Consider the following 13,501-nt stretch of genomic DNA (forward strand, 5'->3'; position numbering starts at 1 on the left):
GTGCTTTCTCCAAGACTCAGTCTCAGAAAAGTACTTCTCAAATTGACTTTCGAGTGCCTCCAAGTGATCAACAATTGCGCATTTCACATGTCAGGCGAGGGCACCGCCGAATCTGCGGAAATGCATTGAAATGTGCAGCCAGCTCCGCGCGGTAGCAGAATCTCGTGGATAGCTGTGCGTAATTCAAAGACGCGCGCCAATACTGATCTACGGGAAAGCCATCTGACCTCGGAATGGTAAAGGAGCGCGTTATAGCGGCGCATAGAGAAGCAAAGAGGCGGGTTTGTTATTATCAAACTAACTAAATTAGTAACGTTATGCTAGTTATTAATTAACGTTAATTTCGCAATGAAGACCGAACTGCAGCGTTTTAGCCAACACCTAGCTTGCTAGACAGGTGTGTTTTTTTTTCTTCAGCTGACGTTATGTGAGACTCTAGAATCATGGGCATCATTTATTTTGTAAATAGTTTTTTGTCAAAAGTAGCTTATTATTGCCTATAAATGCTTGTACTTTACTCAATATCATTTGTTATATTTTTTAATTCTCACTGATTATTTTGGTGAAAAATGTCAATTATTATGACAAAAAAATTGCGGACCCCCTGCAGTACCTCTGCGGACCCCCGGTTGAAGACCACTGCTCTATAGTACATTCAATGTACGGGAAAACAAAATTGAGTTGAAAGCGGGCCCGATCTCTGCACTTTATATTTATATTAATTATGACTCTTGCACTTTGATGTTGGTTTGCACTGTCTTGTCCTGTCTTGCACCTGTCCTTCTGTAAACCGTGCTCCATGGTACCAAACCAAATTCCTAACATGTTTACACGTCATGGCAATAGAAGTCTTCTGATTCTGATTCTGAATAGTAAGACAGGAATTATTTTAGTGTGGCTCAGCATGATATTCTATAGAATTGATTTGAGAGCGGGCCCAATAAAGGACTGGTTTTACTGGGGCTCGAACCCAGGACCTTCTGCGTGTAAAGCAGACATGATAAACACTACACTATGGAACACACAATAGGACAGGAATTCTTGAAGAGTGGCTCAAGCTGACATCCTGTAGAATTCAGTTGACCGCCACCCATTAAAGTGGTGGTTCCACTGTGGATCGAACACAGGACCTTCTGCGTGTGAAGCAGACGTGATAACCACTACACTATGGAACCTGCTGTAGTACATTCAATGTACGGGAAAACAAAATTTTGTTGAAAGCGGGCCATATAGTAAGACAGGAATTCTTGAAGACTGGCTCAGCCTGACATTCTATAGAATTGATTCGAGAGCGGGCCCAATAAAGCTCTGGTTCCACTGGGGCTCGAACCCAGGACCTTCTGCGTGTAAAGCTGACACGATAACCACTACACTATGGAGACCACTACAGGACCTAGGATGTACAGGGAGACCGGGATTCTTGAAGAGTGGCTCAAGCTGACATAGTCAAGAATTCAGTTGACTGCCACCCATTAAAGTGATGGTTCCACTGGGTATCGAACCCAGGACCTTCTGCGTGTGAAGCAGACGTGATAACCACTACACTATGGAACCCTCTATAGTACATTCAATGTACAGGAAAACAAAATTTAGTTGAAAGCAGGCCCAATAGTAAGACAGGAATTCTTTAAGTGTGGCTCAGCTTGACATTCTATAGAATTGATTTGAGAGCGGGCCCAATAAAGCACTGGTTCCACTGGGGCTCGAAACCAGGACCTTCTGCGTGTAAAGCAGACATGATAACCACTACACGATGGAAGCCGCTACAGGACCTAGGATGTCCAGGGAGACTGGAATTCTTGAAGAGTGGCTCAAGCTGACATTGTCTAGAATTCAGTTGACTGCAACCCATTAAAGTTATGGTTCCACTGGGTATCGAACCCAGGACCTTCTGCGTGTGAAGCAGACGTGATAACCACTACACTATGGAACCTGCTGTAGTACATTCAATGTACGGGAAAACAAAATTTAGTTGAAAGCGGGCCATATAGTAAGACAGGAATTCTTGAAGACTGGCTCAGCCTGACATTCTATAGAATTGATTCGAGAGCGGGCCCAATAACGCTCTGGTTCCACTGGGGCTCGAACCCAGGACCTTCTGCGTGTAAAGCTGACACGATAACCACTACACTATGGAGCCCACTACAGGGCCTAGGATGTACAGGGAGACCGGGATTCTTGAAGAGTGGCTCAAGCTGACATTGTCGAGAATTCAGTTGACTGCCACCCATTAAAGTGATGGTTCCACTGGGGCTCGAACCCAGGACCTTCTGCGTGTAAAGCAGACATGATAACCACTACACTATGGAACCCGCTACAGGACCTAGAATGTACAGGGAGACTGGAATTCTTGAAGAGTGGCTCAAGCTGAACTTGTCTAGAATTCAGTTGACTGCAACCCATTAAAGTGATGGTTCCACTGGGTATTGAACCCAGGACCTTCTACAATATGGAACCCGCAATAGGACAGAGGACGTACAGGGAGACAGGAATTCTTGAAGAGTGTCTCAAGCTGACATCCTGCAGAATTCAGTTTACCGCCGCCCATTAAAGTGGTGGTTCCACTGGGTATCGAACCCAGGACCTTCTGCGTGTGACGCAGACGTGATAACCACTACACTATGGAACCCTCTATAGTACATTCAATGTACGGGAAAACAAAATTGAGTTGAAAGCGGGCCCAATGGTAAGACAGGAATTATTTTAGTGTGGCTCAGCATGATATTCTATAGAATTGATTTGAGAGCGGGCCCAATAAAGGACTGGTTTCACTGGGGCTCGAACCCAGGACCTTCTGCGTGTAAAGCAGACATGATAAACACTACACTATGGAACCCACTACAGGAACTAGGATGTACAGGGAGACTGGAATTCTTGAAGAGTGGCTCAAGCTGACATTGTCTAGAATTCAGTTGACTGCAACCCATTAAAGTGACGGTTCAACTGGGTATCGAACCCAGGACCTTCTGCGTGCTAAGCAGACGTGATAACCACTACACTATGGAACACACAATAGGACAGAGGATGGACAGGGAGACAGGAATTCTTGAAGAGTGGCTCAAGCTGACATCCTGTAGAATTCAGTTGACCGCCGCCCATTAAAGTGGTGGTTCCACTGTGTATCGAACACAGGACCTTCTGCGTGTGAAGCAGACGTGATAACCACTACACTATGGAACCTGCTGTAGTACATTCAATGTACGGGAAAACTAAATTTAGTTGAAAGCGGGCCATATAGTAAGACAGGAATTCTTGAAGACTGGCTCAGCCTGACATTCTATAGAATTGATTCGAGAGCGGGCCCAATAAAGCTCTGGTTCCACTGGGGCTCGAACCCAGGACCTTCTGCGTGTAAAGCTGACACGATAACCACTACACTATGGAGCCCACTACAGGACCTAGGATGTACAGGGAGACCGGGATTCTTGAAGAGTGGCTCAAGCTGACATTGTCAAGAATTCAATTGACTGCCACCCATTAAAGTGATGGTTCCACTGGGTATCGAACCCAGGAACTTCTGCGGGTGAAGGACTGGTTTCACTGGGGCTCGAACCCAGAACCTTCTGCGTGTAAAGCAGACATGATAAACACTACACTATGGAACCCACTACAGGAACTAGGATGTACAGGGAGACTGGAATTCTTGAAGAGTGGCTCAAGCTGACATTGTCTAGAATTCAGTTGACTGCCACCCATTAAAGTGATGGTTCCACTGGGTATCGAACCCAGGACCTTCTGCGTGTGAAGCAGACGTGATAACCACTACACTATAGAACCCTCTATAGTACATTCAATGTACGGGAAAACAAAATTGAGTTGAAAGCGGGCCATATAGTAAGACAGGAATTCTTTTAGTGTGGCTCAGCATGATATTCTATAGAATTGATTTAAGAGCGGGCCCAATAAAGGACTGGTTTCACTGGGGCTCAAACCCAGGACCTTCTGCGTGTAAAGCAGACATGATAACCACTACACTATGGAACACACAATAGGACAGAGAGACAGGAATTCTTGAAGAGTGGCTCAAGCTGACATCCTGTAGAATTCAGTTGACCGCCGCCCATTAAAGTGGTGGTTCCACTGTGTATCGAACACAGGACCTTCTGCGTGTGAAGCAGACGTGATAACCACTACACTATGGAACCTGCTGTAGTACATTCAATGTACGGGAAAACAAAATTGAGTTGAAAGCGGGCCATATAGTAAGACAGGAATTCTTGAAGACTGGCTCAGCCAGACATTCAAAAGAATTGATTTGAGAGCGGGCCCAATAAAGCACTGGTTCCACTGGGGCTCGAACCCAGGACCTTCTGCGTGTAAAGCAGACATGATAACCACTACACTATGGAGCCCACTACAGGACCTAGGATGTACAGGGAGACCGGAATTCTTGAAGAGTGGCTCAAGCTGACATTGTCTAGAATTCAGTTGACTGCCACCCATTAAAGTGATGGTTCCACTGGGTATCGAACCCAGGACCTTCTGCGTGTGAAGCAGACGTGATAACCACTACACTATGGAACCCTCTATAGTACATTCAATGTACGGGAAAACAAAATTGAGTTGAAAGCGGGCCATATAGTAAGAAAGGAATTCTTTAAGAGTGGCTCAGCCTGACATTCTATAGAATTTATTTGAGAGCGGGCCCAATAAAGCTCTGGTTCCACTTGGGCTCTAACCCAGGACCTTCTGCGTGTAAAGCAGACATGATAACCACTACACTATGGAAGCCGCTACAGGACCTAGGATGTCCAGGGAGACTGGAATTCTTGAAGAGTGGCTCAAGCTGACATTGTCTAGAATTCAGTTGACTGCAACCCATTACTACCATACTATTGTGCAATATGACAACCCTAGTTGACTATCTGTGCAGTATAGTACAGTGGATTGTGCAGTATAGTACAGTGGATTGTGTACATAGCCTTTATTTATGTAAACCAGCTCCTTACCTTCTTGTGATTTTATTCTTTTTCTAAAAGTTTTTTTTTTTTTTTTCCTTTCCTAACACCAGGGGAGCCACCCCTCCTAAATTTCGTTGTTTGGTACCTGTACTGTAGCAATGACAATAAAGTCCATTCATTCATTAAATATATGGTTCCACTGGGTATCGAACCCAGGACCTTCTGCCTGTGAAGCAGACGTGATAACCACTACACTATGGAACCTGCTATAGCCCATTCAATGTACGGGAAAACAAATGCGGGCCCAATAGTAAGACAGGAATTCTTGAAGAGTGGCTCAAGCTGACATTGTCTAGAATTCAGTTGACTGCAACCAATTAAAGTGACGGTTCAACTGGGTATCGAACCCAGGACCTTCTGCGTGCTAAGCAGACGTGATGACCACTACACTATGGAACATACAATAGGACAGAGGATGGACAGGGAGACAGGAATTCTTGAAGAGTGGCTCAAGCTGACATCCTGTAGAATTCAGTTGACCGCCGCCCATTAAAGTGGTGGTTCCACTGGGTATCGAACCCAGGACCTTCTGCGTGTGACGCAGACGTGATAACCACTACACTATGGAACCCTCTATAGTACATTCAATGTACGGGAAAACAAAATTGAGTTGAAAGCGGGCCCAATGGTAAGACAGGAATTATTTTAGTGTGGCTCAGCATGATATTCTATAGAATTGATTTGAGAGCGGGCCCAATAAAGCACTGGTTCCACTGGGGCTCAAACCCAGGACCTTCTGCGTGTAAAGCAGACATGATAACCACTACACTATGGAACCCGCTACAGGACCTAGAATGTACAGGGAGACTGGAATTCTTGAAGAGTGGCTCAAGCTGAAATTGTCTAGAATTCAGTTGACTGCAACCCATTAAAGTGATGGTTCCACTGGGTATTGAACCCAGGACCTTCTGCGTGTTAGGCAGACGTGATGACCACTACAATATGGAACCCGCAATAGGACAGAGGACGTACAGGGAGACAGGAATTCTTGAAGAGTGTCTCAAGCTGACATCCTGCAGAATTCAGTTGACTGCAACCCATTAAAGTTATGGTTCCACTGGGTATCGAACCCAGGACCTTCTGCGTGTTATGCAGACGTGATAACCACTACACTATGGAACCTGCAATAGGACAGAGAATGTACAGGGAGAGAGGAATTCTTGAAGAGTGGCTCAAGCTGACATCCTGTAGTATTCAGTTGACCGCCGCCCATTAAAGTGGTGGTTCCACTGAGGATCGAACCCAGGACCTTCTGCGTGTGAAGCAGACGTGATAACCACTACACTATGGAACCTGCTGTAGTACATTCAATGTACGGGAAAACAAAATTTAGTTGAAAGCGGGCCATATAGTAAGACAGGAATTCTTGAAGACTGGCTCAGCCTGACATTCTATAGAATTGATTCGAGAGCGGGCCCAATAACGCTCTGGTTCCACTGGGGCTCGAACCCAGGACCTTCTGCGTGTAAAGCTGACACGATAACCACTACACTATGGAGCCCACTACAGGACCTAGGATGTACAGGGAGACCGGGATTCTTGAAGAGTGGCTCAAGCTGACATTGTCGAGAATTCAGTTGACTGCCACCCATTAAAGTGATGGTTCCACTGGGGCTCGAACCCAGGACCTTCTGCGTGTAAAGCAGATATGATAAACACTACACTATGGAACCCACTACAGGAACTAGGATGTACAGGGAGACTGGAATTCTTGAAGAGTGGCTCAAGCTGACATTGTCTAGAATTCAGTTGACTGCAACCCATTAAAGTGACGGTTCAACTGGGTATCGAACCCAGGACCTTCTGCGTGCTAAGCAGACGTGATAACCACTACACTATGGAACACACAATAGGACAGAGGATGGACAGGGAGACAGGAATTCTTGAAGAGTGGCTCAAGCTGACATCCTGTAGAATTCAGTTGACCGCCGCCCATTAAAGTGGTGGTTCCACTGTGTATCGAACACAGGACCTTCTGCGTGTGAAGCAGACGTGATAACCACTACACTATGGAACCTGCTGTAGTACATTCAATGTACGGGAAAACAAAATTTAGTTGAAAGCGGGCCATATAGTAAGACAGGAATTCTTGAAGACTGGCTCAGCCTGACATTCTATAGAATTGATTCGAGTGCGGGCCCAATAAAGCTCTGGTTCCACTGGGGCTCGAACCCAGGACCTTCTGCGTGTAAAGCTGACACGATAACCACTACACTATGGAGCCCACTACAGGACCTAGGATGTACAGGGAGACCGGGATTCTTGAAGAGTGGCTCAAGCTGACATTGTCAAGAATTCAATTGACTGCCACCCATTAAAGTGATGGTTCCACTGGGTATCGAACCCAGGAACTTCTGCGTGTGAAGCAGACGTGATAACCACTACACTATGGAACCCGGAATAGGACAGATAATGTACAGGGAGACAGGAATTCTTGAAGAGTGGCTCAAGCTGACATCATGCAGAATTCAGTTTACCGCCGCCCATTAAAGTGGTGGTTCCACTGGGTATCGAACCCAGGACCTTCTGCGTGTGAAGCAGACGTGATAACCACTACACTATGGAACCCTCTATAGTACATTCAATGTACGGGAAAACAAAATTGAGTTGAAAGCGGGCCAAATAGTAAGACAGGAATTCTTTAAGAGTGGCTCAGCCTGACATTCTATAGAATTGATTTGAGAGCGGGCCCAATAAAGCACTGGTTCCACTGGGGCTTGAACCCAGGACCTTCTGCGTGTAAAGCAGACATGATAACCACTACACGATGGAACCCGCTACAGGACCTAGGATGTCCAGGGAGACTGGAATTCTTGAAGAGTGGCTCAAGCTGACATTGTCGAGAATTCAGTTGACTGCAACCCATTAAAGTGATGGTTCCACTGGGTATCGAACCCAGGACCTTCTGCGTGTTAAGCAGACGTAATAACCACCACACTATGGAACCCTCTATAGTACATTCAATGTACGGGAAAACAAAATTGAGTGGAAAGCGGGCCCAATAGTAAGAAAGGAATTCTTTAAGAGTGGCTCAGCCTGACATTCTATAGAATTTATTTGAGAGCGGGCCCAATAAAGCACTAGTTCCACTTGGGCTCTAACCCAGGACCTTCTGCGTGTAAAGCAGACATGATAACCACTACACGATGGAACCCGCTACAGGACCGAGGATGTCCAGGGAGACTGGAATTCTTGAAGAGTGGCTCAAGCTGACATTGTCGAGAATTCAGTTGACTGCAACCCATTAAAGTGATGGTTCCACTGGGTATCGAACCCAGGACCTTCTGCGTGTTATGCAGACGTGATAACCACTACACTATGGAACACACAATAGGACAGAGAATGTACAGGGAGACAGGAATTCTTGAAGAGTGGCTCAAGCTGACATCCTGTAGAATTCAGTTGACCGCCGCCCATTAAAGTGGTGGTTCCACTGGGTATCGAACCCAGGAACTTCTGCGTGTGAAGCAGACGTGATAACCACTACACTATGGAACCCTCTATAGTACATTCAATGTACGGGAAAACAAAATTGAGTTGAAAGCGGGCCCAATAGTAAGACAGGAATTCTTTAAGAGTGGCTCAGCCTGACATTCTATAGAATTGATTTGAGAGCGGGCCCAATAAAGCTCTGGTTCCACTGGGTATCGAACCCAGGACCTTCTGCGTGTTAAGCAGACGTGATAACCACTACACTATGGAACCCGCAATAGGACAGAGAATGTACAGGGAGACAGGAATTCTTGAAGAGTGGCTCAAGCTGACATCCTGTAGAATTCAGTTGACCGCCGCCCATTAAAGTGGTGGTTCCACTGAGTATCGAACCCAGGACCTTCTGCGTGTGAAGCAGACGTGATAACCACCACTCTTTGGAACTTGCTATAGTACATTCAATGTACGGGAAAACAAAATTGAGTTGAATGCGGCCCAATAGTAAGACAGGAATTCTTGAAGAGTGCCTCATTCTATAGAATTGTTTTGAGAGCGGGCGCAATAAAGCACTGGTTCCACTGGGGCTCGAACCCAGGACCTTCTGCATGTAAAGCAGACACGATAACCACTATACTATGGAGCACACTACAAGACCTAGGATGTACAGGGAGACCGGGATTCTTGAAGAGTGGCTCAAGCTGACATTGCCTAGAATTCAGTTGACTGCCACCCATTAAAGTGATGGTTCCACTGGGTATCTAACCCAGGACCTTCAGCGCGTGAAGCAGACGTGATGACCACTACACTATGGAACCCGCAATAGGACAGAGAATGTACAGGGAGACAGGAATTCTTGAAGAGTGGCTCAAGCTGACATCCTGGAGAATTCAGTTGACCGCCGCCCATTAAAGTGGTGGTTCCACTGTGTATCGAACACAGGACCTTCTGCGTGTGAAGCAGACGTGATAACCACTACACTATGGAACCCTCTATAGTACATTCAATGTACGGGAAAACAAAATTGAGTTGAAAGCAGGCCCAATAGTAAGACAGGAATTATTTTAGTGTGGCTCAGCATGATATTCTATAGAATTGATTTGAGAGCGGGCCCAATAAAGGACTGGTTTCACTGGGGCTCGAACCCAGGACCTTCTGCGTGTAAAGCAGACATGATAAACACTACACTATGGAACACACAATAGGACAGGAATTCTTGAAGAGTGGCTCAAGCTGACATCCTGTAGAATTCAGTTGACCGCCACCCATTAAAGTGGTGGTTCCACTGGGTATCGAACACAGGACCTTCTGCGTGTTAAGCAGACGTGATGACCACTACACTATGGAACCTGCTGTAGTACATTCAATGTACGGGAAAACAAAATTTTGTTGAAAGCGGGCCATATAGTAAGACAGGAATTCTTGAAGACTGGCTCAGCCTGACATTCTATAGAATTGATTCGAGAGCGGGCCCAATAAAGCTCTGGTTCCACTGGGACTCGAACCCAGGACCTTCTGCGTGTAAAGCTGACACGATAACCACTACACTATGGAGACCACTACAGGACCTAGGATGTACAGGGAGACCGGGATTCTTGAAGAGTGGCTCAAGCTGACATTGTCAAGAATTCAGTTGACTGCCACCCATTAAAGTGATGGTTCCACTGGGTATCGAACCCAGGACCTTCTGCGCGGCAATCGAGAGATATGCCTACACTACTGCCATAGACTTTGCATTGGCCCATTCATTGTCTATGGCAGTAGTTAAGATCCCGTTCACTTTGGTAGTTCTATATAGTTCATATATTTTCGGCCACCGGATGGTTTTGTGGCGCATTGAGCAGTGACGTCACGTCACAACACTGAAATCAACTCGACTGCACTATTTCCTGAAAGGCAAAGACAGCGTACCGTCTTTCTCGCGTTCTAAACTCTCAAGTTTACTTTCTTCGTTTGGTTAATAGGTAAGTCACAAACATTAACTGTAATAATATATAATAAGTAGACATACAAGAGGGGCTGCAGAAAGCACTGCACTTTATATATGTTGCACTATCCAATGCACTGTTGTCTGTCCTGTGTTGCCCTGTTTTTTTGCATTTGTTTTTGTATACACGTGAAAAAAGTATAAACGCACTTACTGTAATGCCGAAGCAAATTCCTATATGTGTATGCATAATGGCAATAAACGTTATCTGAATCTGAATCTGAATCTGAAAAGCGGACAGTTTTCAATTTACGGTACTTTTGCTGTACTTGACTCGTTATCGGACATGTCTGTCAGGTCCGGACGTGTCTACGGTAACATATATGTATATATATATATATATATATATATATATATATATATATATATATATATATAGGTAACATATTCAAAGCTATTTCGATATTGATTTGCCAAGCTACTGTACGGCTACACATCGGACAAGTCTGCTGTCTCAATACTTTGTTCAACAGTTGTTAAATTAACAATGTTAATAACAGTGTGTGGGTTTTGCGAACCGTCTTGCGAGTTATTCATAGTGTTATGGTTGTGCAATGTTTTAGATACTACTGCAATGCTAGTCTACACAGTTTTGCACAATGATAGCCTGGCCATACTATACAGCATTAGGCTACTGTACATAATATGTACACCAGTATTGTACATACTAATGTGCAAATGATATGACTGCTGCCTAGCAGTGCCCACAATGTTGTCATTTAGTAAATCCCCCAGTGTTACACTGTGATATTAACTTTCAAATAGGCCTAAATCAAATCAAATCAATCAGGTGTAATTTATATTATAGGACAATTAAAGTGTAAATGTATGTACAGTTAGTTTATTTACAAGTTTAGTTAGCCTACATGTATTTACAATGTATGTCTGCTCTGTACAGTACATGTGTAATTGCATGTTTTATTACATTCCATATTGTATCTATTTGTAGGAGGAGGATAAGTGTTCATACGAGTTCTCTTTTTGCATCCTTTTTGAAGATGTGTTTCAAGGGTTTGGCATGTACATTACAGTATGTAAGAGGCATTTTGAGCAGGTGACACCCATACAATTTAGAAACATACCAAACCCTTGATTTCACAATCAATGTGTTTAAACATGCATACCGTCACTGAGGCTTTACCTGCTTTAAAGAAGTGAACATTGAACTAAATATCCATTCATAACAAATAGCCTATATACCAATGTATATGTAATTCTCATCAGATGAGACATATTCACATCAGAGTAGACATACTGAGACTTATTAATGTTCAAATCAGCTTGACAGACTATAACAGGTAATGACAGAATGTGGCTATAACCCATTTACAAGCATGATGAATAAGCCAGGCATTAGTGAGGGAGAGAATAACACTTTATTTTCTTTTACAGTGAGGAGCAAACTGACTGCTTCAGTTACACTCTTGAGACCAGCTCATGATGATGAATCCGATGTGACTGCGTCTCCTTTGCAAGGTTAATTCATGTACATTACTGTGTGTCCCATCTTTATTCACTGTCAAAGTGATTTCCAGTTGTGTGAAGTTTCATGTTACCTCCTCCTTCAGCTCCAGTGATGGTCCTGCTGCCAATACCTCCTCAGCGGCTTGCCTGGGCCCCATCCTTAGGCCTACACTCTAGAACCCGCCGTGTGGGAATACAGTATGTCATTTCAGTTTATTTATATTGCACACAATTTCAACCAGGTCTGTTATTTTGATTGAAAGTCATCTGTAAATGTTGGTACTTTGCTGTGGATATTTAACAAACTATTGAGACTTCTTTTGCATCCTATTACCTTAGATCCTACATTACATGTTTGTTTATTAGTTTATTTGACAGGGATAATGCACAATACATATATTGCTTCAGATATAGTTCAGAGCTAATTTCCATCTGTAGTCCCTGGGGGAAGGGTAACAAGACAATAGGGAAACAGGATACACTAATACAAATGACTAAGATACAATAAAGTTCTAATCAACAATGGAATAATAATAATAAATATATATATATATGTTACGGTACATGTGAGAAGACGGCACATGTGGGAAAACTAGTGTTAGGGTTAGGTGCTACGTCGACTTGGTACATGATGGCATGTCTAACCCTAACCCTATCCCTATCCCTAACCCTAACCGTAGCACCTTAGCACCTAACCCTAACCCTAGTTTTCCCACATGTACCGTATTCCCACATGTACCGTAACATATATAATATATATATATATATATATATATATATATATAAATGATGTTGATAATAAAAATAAAAATAAAGTAAAAACATTACAACACAACATTACACTAGTTAAGACACACACACATCATCATCATCATCATCATCATCATCATCAATACAATTAATGATCACAGAACTGATGTTCTTTCTGTAATTTTTTGGTTCTAGATTTAAAAATGGTGAATGTACTACTCTCTCTGATACTAGAAGTGTCATGTGAAGCACCCTGCCCCTACCAGAGCAGAGCAGCATACAGTGCTGCCTCAATACTCTGGCATGTTTTTTAACTGAAGTCTATGCACAGCTCCTTTTTGGTTTAACATGTGTTTCCTATTTATTTTGTTGTCATGCAGCACTGCCACACCATGCTCCTCCATCACAGTCTGCAGCCTCTCTCCCTCCGCCCCCAACGCAGCCTGCAGCCTCTCTCCCTCCGCCCCCAACACAGCCTGCAGCTGAGCCTTCCATCCCCAGCTACGATCACAATGTCGGCCGCTGGAACTGCTGTCCCCATCAGAGCATCTGGATGAAGATGGGGCTGAATGGCCATGGGTTGAGTGGCCAGGGTCCTGATCAGTGTGGCACCTTAGAAGGGAAAGAGACTGTACACACACACACACACACACACACACACACACACACACACACACACACACACACACACACACACACACATAGTAGAGTTTTTATTTACAATGAAATGATTAATTAATGTTGTAACACTGTTGGAAATTGTTTTAAATATGCACATTTTGTTTTAGTTAGATACAACCAAGGTTTAATCAGTTTTGTTTATTTTTTATGTACATGGTTTAGCAGTTGTGCGTGTGTGCTTTTTAATAAATCAAGTGTGGAGTTCAATACATCCACGTGTCTGTGTATG

General features: G+C 44.0%; 1 long non-coding RNA gene across 1 annotated transcript; it reads left to right on the forward strand.

Annotated features, from left to right (window-relative positions):
- The first annotated feature begins 10,260 nt into the window (after positions 1-10,260).
- On the forward strand, positions 10,261-13,259 carry LOC308163583. The gene is made up of 4 exons (XR_013937620.1): positions 10,261-10,354; positions 11,770-11,853; positions 11,946-12,039; positions 12,972-13,259. It is a non-coding gene; the product is annotated as an uncharacterized lncRNA (long non-coding RNA).
- The last annotated feature ends 242 nt before the right edge of the window (positions 13,260-13,501 follow it).

The sequence above is a fragment of the Nansenia antarctica genome (genome assembly GCF_963989245.1).
Source record: "Nansenia antarctica genome assembly, chromosome: 8".
Classification (NCBI taxonomy): Eukaryota; Metazoa; Chordata; class Actinopteri; order Argentiniformes; family Microstomatidae; genus Nansenia; species Nansenia antarctica.